Raw genomic sequence first — 6552 nt, 5'->3', positions numbered from 1 at the left:
AAATGGCTTGCAACAAAAAAATTCAATAGTTTATTTTAACATCAAGAAGTAATGACTCAACAAACTCTTTACCATTGCCTCTTGATGTCATGATGTCCTTATTATGGAAAAATTAGATTTCACAAGAACTTACACCACCAAGCTCCATTCTTCTAATGCTTAATTATATGCTTTCTTCAAAAGATCATTGAAATAAATCATTTAAAAATCTACACCCCAACTGGCTTTGACTTTTGCTTTAGAACGATCACTGCTCAAAATAGTCATTCCATAAGCACTAAGAATGGCCAATACAATAGAAATTCATACACAAATACAAATAACTTGAAGTCCTTGAGTTCACTCTCAGGAAAATCTTCAACTCTAACTATAAGTTTGTAATCTCGCTAGCTTTGGAATTGGATCTAGCACTCACATGACTTGTAGTTAACTTCCTCTTTGAGTTGGAATATCTGAGATCAAAACTATAGCTTACCTCACTAACTCTCTTCATGATTATTCCAACAATGACCATTCTCTTTGCATTATCTATGGGTGTGCATGTAGCTTTATTTTTCATGTTTACTATGGCCCTTAGTTATTTGATTGATGGTCGCTCCACACAACCACACACCATACAGAGCTCGAGTATTTCTTCCCCCACTCAAGTCAATAGCCATAATATAAAAAAACATTCCATTTTAAATTCTTCAAGACCATCAAGTGTATAAAGCACCTCGACATATGATAAATGAAAGAATCTATTTGATGATTGAGAAAGTATTAGCTCTTCAAAACAAAAAAATACATGCTTATACATTTGAAGAGAAATGTATGATTCTGCAAGTTCCCTCCAACATCACTATTTGTTATAAATATCTCTAGGAATGTATTAAGGAGATCCACAACTCCTGATAAATTTCCTTGTGCTTTAGCCATAACAACCTTCATTTTGTGAATTTGTTGGTCTAATGGATTTTCTTCTAATAGGCCTTAATAAAATTTCTCTGCATGTGTCTAGGATCCTTTAGCCTCAAACCACATTCCTTCCATCCTACTTACTCTAGTACTTTATAGAAACCTCTTAAAAAGAATTTGATTGTATTCCTTTGCAATTTCTAAATGCTTGTAATCAATAGTCACAATGGATACCAAAGAGGGCCAATGATTAAAAGGAAAAGATGGAGAATTTTAAGGCAAAAAATGAATCTTTTAATAAAGACCAGAACAATATTGTGCTTGACCTCAAAAAAAAAATATGTAACAAAAAATCAAAAACAAAATGTAATATATTGTTTTGTGGGAAATCACTGAACATCTTCATCAGTTTTTCCGAGACAACAAATAATATGTTCCTCCATAATGAAAAACAATAACACATATAAGTTAACTTTATGACAACTTGATGCACTCCAAATTCATAATCAATAATAACCCTTTGAGAAGGCACCATGTCTAGTATATAAATAAGTAATAAATAGTTGACTCCCTGTTACACTAAAAAATGTCACCTTGACTACTTACAGTTAGTATGGCTCAAATCAATAGTCATGCTACCCTCTTAGGCAAGTCTCATTCCTCTGTTATCCATCTCAAACTCAAAGAAGAGAGAAAGTCTTGTAAAAATCATGTTTATCTCTGGGGTCGCAGGTTCTCTCTAGTCTTACCTGCGGGGACGCGGACCTTGTTCACAAAAACTGCGTCCATGGACGCTCTGTATGTAAAGGGACAGGTGCGTCCCTCTGTAAAAGACAAAATGCGCGAGTTTTATCTTGAAAAAGTTACTTGTGGTTACTTCTAGAACATTCTAGAGGTCGGTTTGATGAAATGGATGCGCCTCCAGTTGGTTCATGTATCTCTATTAAGGGGAAGCTTATCCCATCAATAAGGGAGCTATCCCACCCAAAGAGGGGGATGATCCCATTGATGGTGGACCAGAATAACCTCTTTACAGCACTATAAATAAAGGCATTGAGCCAGAAGGAGGAGAGGTTGGAGCTATACATTTTCTTTGGGTAAATGCTGCAGGATTTAGGTCTTCCATTAGAGCCTTTGTGAGGAGAGATTGTCTTCACTTGATTCTACTTGGGAGAGGGTGAGCTTTGTCAAAGTAGAGGAAAACCCTTGATGGACCCTGGGAGGAACTTGCACAACACCAAGGCCAGGTTGTAAGAGTTTCTTTGTTTCGTTATTAATACAAACTGGTTTATTTTTCTCAATAGCTTGTGTTAATGAGTTATTTCATGTGTTCCTTGGTCTGCATGTTGGATATATGTTTTATTATATGAAATGCAAGTGCTTGGTAATTGTTTGATTGTTTGTGGTTGCAGGAATTGACTTGAAGGAGGAGCTCATCCGGATCGTCAAGAACGGACTTCAACAACAGCGTTTTGGAATAAGGTAAGCCTAAACACTTGTAGTTTTCATGTTATAAAAGGTGTATTTAGAGAAAGATCACTCCTTTTTGTCTTGTTTGTCATTAGAATGTCTTAGACTTCTAGGAAGGTCAGTCGTGTCCGCACCCTTGACAGATTCCGTGTGACAAATTGGCGACCCCGCTGGGGAATCCATTAATGAGAGAGTCTTTTCCTTTATATGAACTTTGCTTTGAGAAAATCATTTTTATTTTCTGGTTTTTGACTGTGAGAATTAGTATTTGGGTGGCTTAGCTTTAGATTTAGTTAGATTTGGTTTTTCTTCATTTTTCCAGACGGACGCACCCTCTTAGTACTGCACAGTGCGTCTTTGGACGCGCTGTTGCCGTCTGCACAGAGCGGGGCCGCACCTGTGACAACGGGTTGCCTGCGTCTTCCTGTAAAACTTAAGAAAATTCCATTTTTGCTTCAAATTGCTTTTAGATTTTGTTTTTCCTTAGTGTTTTCCGCCCAGATCCTTTAGTACCCTGTCAAGAATTTTCACCTAAACTAGTTTTGTGAGCTTTGAGTGTTTTAGTGGTTTTCAACGAAGTTTCGACCTAGGGTTTGATTTTTGGAAAGGCTTTGTAGTGACTTTGCTAGTAGAAAGTTGTCCAGCCTTAGATCTCTCTGGTTAGTCAACCTTCTTAGAAGTCGGGCCTGTCGTAAAGTCTCCTTTTGTGAGCAACTTGCCATTTGAGTTGTTTTGGGTCAAATTTCGAATTACTTGTTTATAAAGTATTGATTTCCATTTTACAAAAAGAACAAAAAGATTAGAATTTTGTTTTGGCTAGTTTTTGATTCTGCAATAAGCTAGCCCTTGATTTGATTGTGATCAAGTAAAACACCTTAGAAATAATCATTGTTAGTTTTGGCCTCGTTAAGATTGCTTAGAGTAAATTTACCTTTAGTTTGCTTATGAGTGCATTTTCATAGATTTTAAGAGTTGTTAAGATTGATTTTTTGTTTAAATTAGATTTACTTGCTTTATTAAAAGAAAAATACAAAAACATCTTCTTAAAAAGTCTTGTTTCAAGTAGCTTTTTGTTTTCAAAAGAAGAAAAGAGTTTTTTCGTGCATGTAAAGAGAAGTTATGTTTTTATGCTTGGAAAAGACAAACGAATTGTTTCTTTGATTGTTTTCAATTAAAAGGTTGCTTTTATAAAGATTGCATTCTCTCAACTTTTTAGTTAAAGCAATTCATCGAAAAAGTAAAGTAGTGGATAAATCATTCTAGGTGCATTTTGTAGTGGTTTCGAGTCGAGTCAACACACCACTAGTTTCACTTCCATCACCTTTTGACTTAAGAAACAACCTTAAAAGTAACGCTTAAATTAAAATCAATCTAGTAATCTTTATTTTTCTAGGGCTCTGAAGCACCAACATAGCTTAGGCTAGGGTCTTGGAGTAGGTGAGTACTTAACTCTCCAAGACTACAAAACCAAACAGATAGTCTATCTTGAGTAGAACAAATCCAATTGTTTCAGTTACATTCTGGGAAAGCTCCTCTTAAAGGAGAAGCACGAGCTCGTGTCCGAACCAGTGAGGGGATCATTCCTCCCTCGTTGGGAACGACGCCAGACAGTACGTATTACAAACGGTAAACCTCGGATTAACCATTGTCGAGGAGCCAGGGGTCACTTATCGGTAAACCTTGGATTGTTGTCAAGGAGCCGGTAAGGGGATTGGAGCTTGCTACTCTGCCCTTGCGTGCTGTCGGAGTTTAGACTGTTCCCCCAGGTGTAATTGTTGTGATTGGTAACCTTAGTGGCCATAATATCTAGGATTCTACCCAAGGTGACGGTGGAGGGAAGGTCCCACTGTACCTGGAGCAGACGTCGGTTATACTCACTTGGATTTTCTGGGGGGTTCGCTTCACTTCGAGACGGTTAAAGTGGAGGAACTTGGTCCAGTCTATTCATTAAGCAGGTTGCCGGGGTAACTGTTCCACCCACTATTTCTGTACTGAATCCTGCGAGGTTGGGCCTAATCACCAACTAGCGTTTTTGGTCCGGAAGACTACTGTTTGTGTGTGGTTTGACGCTCTAGATTATTTAGGCGTGTGCTTCAAATTTGATTGGTTCTTTAGAAGACTTTAGGTGGTTTGATTTGAAATTTTTTATTTTGTTTTCGTGTGTTGTAGTTAAAATCTTTAATTGTGGCGGAATTACCGAGAAGGTCCCGTCGAATTGCGGGCCAGTCTCCTGAAGTTGTGTCTGTGGCCGAATTGTTGAGAAGATCCCGTAGACTTAGGGGATCCCCTCCTCGAGACGACCCAGGTAATTTAGAAGGGTTAAAGGTCCTTGTAACTCCTCCTAGTGGCAGTAGAGTAGGATCACCTGAAGAAGGAGAATCTTCCTTGGTAGTCCATCCAGATTACCAAAGTTTAGAAACAGGTTACAATCCCGAAGCTGTTACAGTTTCCGAGCTTGCTGGTAGTTTTTCATCTGCCAGTGAAACAGGCGAAGAACCTGAAATTTCAGAACCTGTTACTCCAACTCCTAGTGTTCCTGATTCACCAAGAATAGAAAGAATTATCACCGAAAATCTTCCTGTTGGATTAATTGCTATAGAAGAACTTGTTCCAGAGGAAGAAATAGGCGTTTCTGATTCTGAAGATCTAATTACCCTTGATCTAAGGGAGCGTGAATCCATCTTTTACAGTCCTCCTAGAAGTGAATCTTGGTACCTTGCATTAACCAATTTTTTAGACAACTCAGTAGGTTTTTCTACACCTCGTACTCCGGTTCCACCTAGAGGAATTCATTCTCCTGTAAATATGTCTGGTCAGTCATCTGTGTTTTCACAAAGTCCTGAATCATTTTTACATGGCGGTCCTTCTGTTCCTACTGGGTATCAATCACTTTCTGGTACCTTTGCGGGAGCATCTCCTCAACCTGTTGATCATGGGTTATTAGTTGGAAACAGTGGTAATGTACCATTGAGTATAGGTGACGTTTATATGATGTCAGGTTCAACTCCCATTAACCAACCTCAAGGTGGCCAATTACCGCCTGGGGGGCAACCTTCGTTAATGCCTGGGGGGCAACCTCAAGGTACTTCATTCGTGACTGGGGGGCAACCTCAAGGGTATCAACCCCAAGGGTATCAACCCCAGCCTCAATATGTACCCCAAAGTCAACCTCAGTATCAGTATCAACCTCAAGGATGGCAACCTCAAGGATGGCAACCCCAAGGGTATCAACCCCAAGGGTATCAACCTCAAGGATACCAACCTCAAGGTCAAGGTCAACCCCAGTATTCGTATTTACCTCAAGGTTATCAACCTACGGGTCAATACCCTGGTCAAGGTTATCAACCACCTCAAGGGCAATCATATGGGACTGCACCTTACAGTTATCAACCCTATCCTCAATACGGCTATGGATCTCAGTATCCTCAACCTGTTACGAGTCAATACCCTGGAATGTTAACATGGGATCCGTCACAGGGTCAACAGATGTCGCAACCAAGTATACAGTCGGTACCTCAAGCAGGACAACCTGCAGTTCCTGGTCCATCCCAGCAACCGCAACCTGTCCAGTCAAGTGTTCAGACCCCTGTAACTTCTGTAGTTACTCAGCCGCCAATTGCACCTGGTACTCCACCTCACACGGCTGCAGCAACTACCGCTTCATCTACCATGCTTACTTCTGGAGTATCGGCAGCTCCGGTTTCTACTGTCCCTGTAACCACTCCTCAGACATCTGTACCGTTGTCTGGACCCACGGTTCAAACCACAGTCCAGATGCCTGTAGGCCAACCTGGTACAAGTACGGTTGTTACTACTCAACCTCAATTTGTTCAACCTCCGTACCAGGGACAGTATCAACCTGGGCAAGCTGCCCAACAACCGGTTTACCAGTATCAACCGTATCCTGGGTACACTTATCAACCACCTCAACAACCCCAGTACGGTCCGGTTAATCCTGGTTTTCCAGGAGGATATAATATCCCCAATGCGAATCCTGTTCCTAGTTATCCTGGATATCCTCCTCCTGGGGCTGGTATTGTGACTCAGAGTTTCAGAGATCCTAACCGGCAGTTACCATTTATTGCAACTTTAGATTTACCCGACTTGACGCGCCTAACGAACGATCCAATTCAATATCTTCCGTTCTGGCCGCCAATGCCAAATAAGTTGCCCAGCGATATACCC

The 6552-nt window shown here is 40.2% G+C and overlaps 1 pseudogene; it reads right to left on the bottom strand.

Moving 5' to 3' along the window:
* Positions 1–548: 548 nt before the first annotated feature.
* On the bottom strand, positions 549–1134 carry LOC149236276 (uncharacterized; annotated as a pseudogene).
* Between the last annotated feature and the right edge of the window lie 5418 nt (positions 1135–6552).

The sequence above is a fragment of the Pinus tabuliformis genome, chromosome 8 (genome assembly GCF_031772625.1).
Source record: "Pinus tabuliformis cultivar Carrire ecotype Pingquan chromosome 8, CPIR1, whole genome shotgun sequence".
NCBI lineage: Eukaryota > Viridiplantae > Streptophyta > Pinopsida > Pinales > Pinaceae > Pinus > Pinus tabuliformis.
The sequence above is the reverse complement of the archived record's forward strand: the minus strand, read 5'-3'. Positions and strand labels throughout refer to the sequence as shown.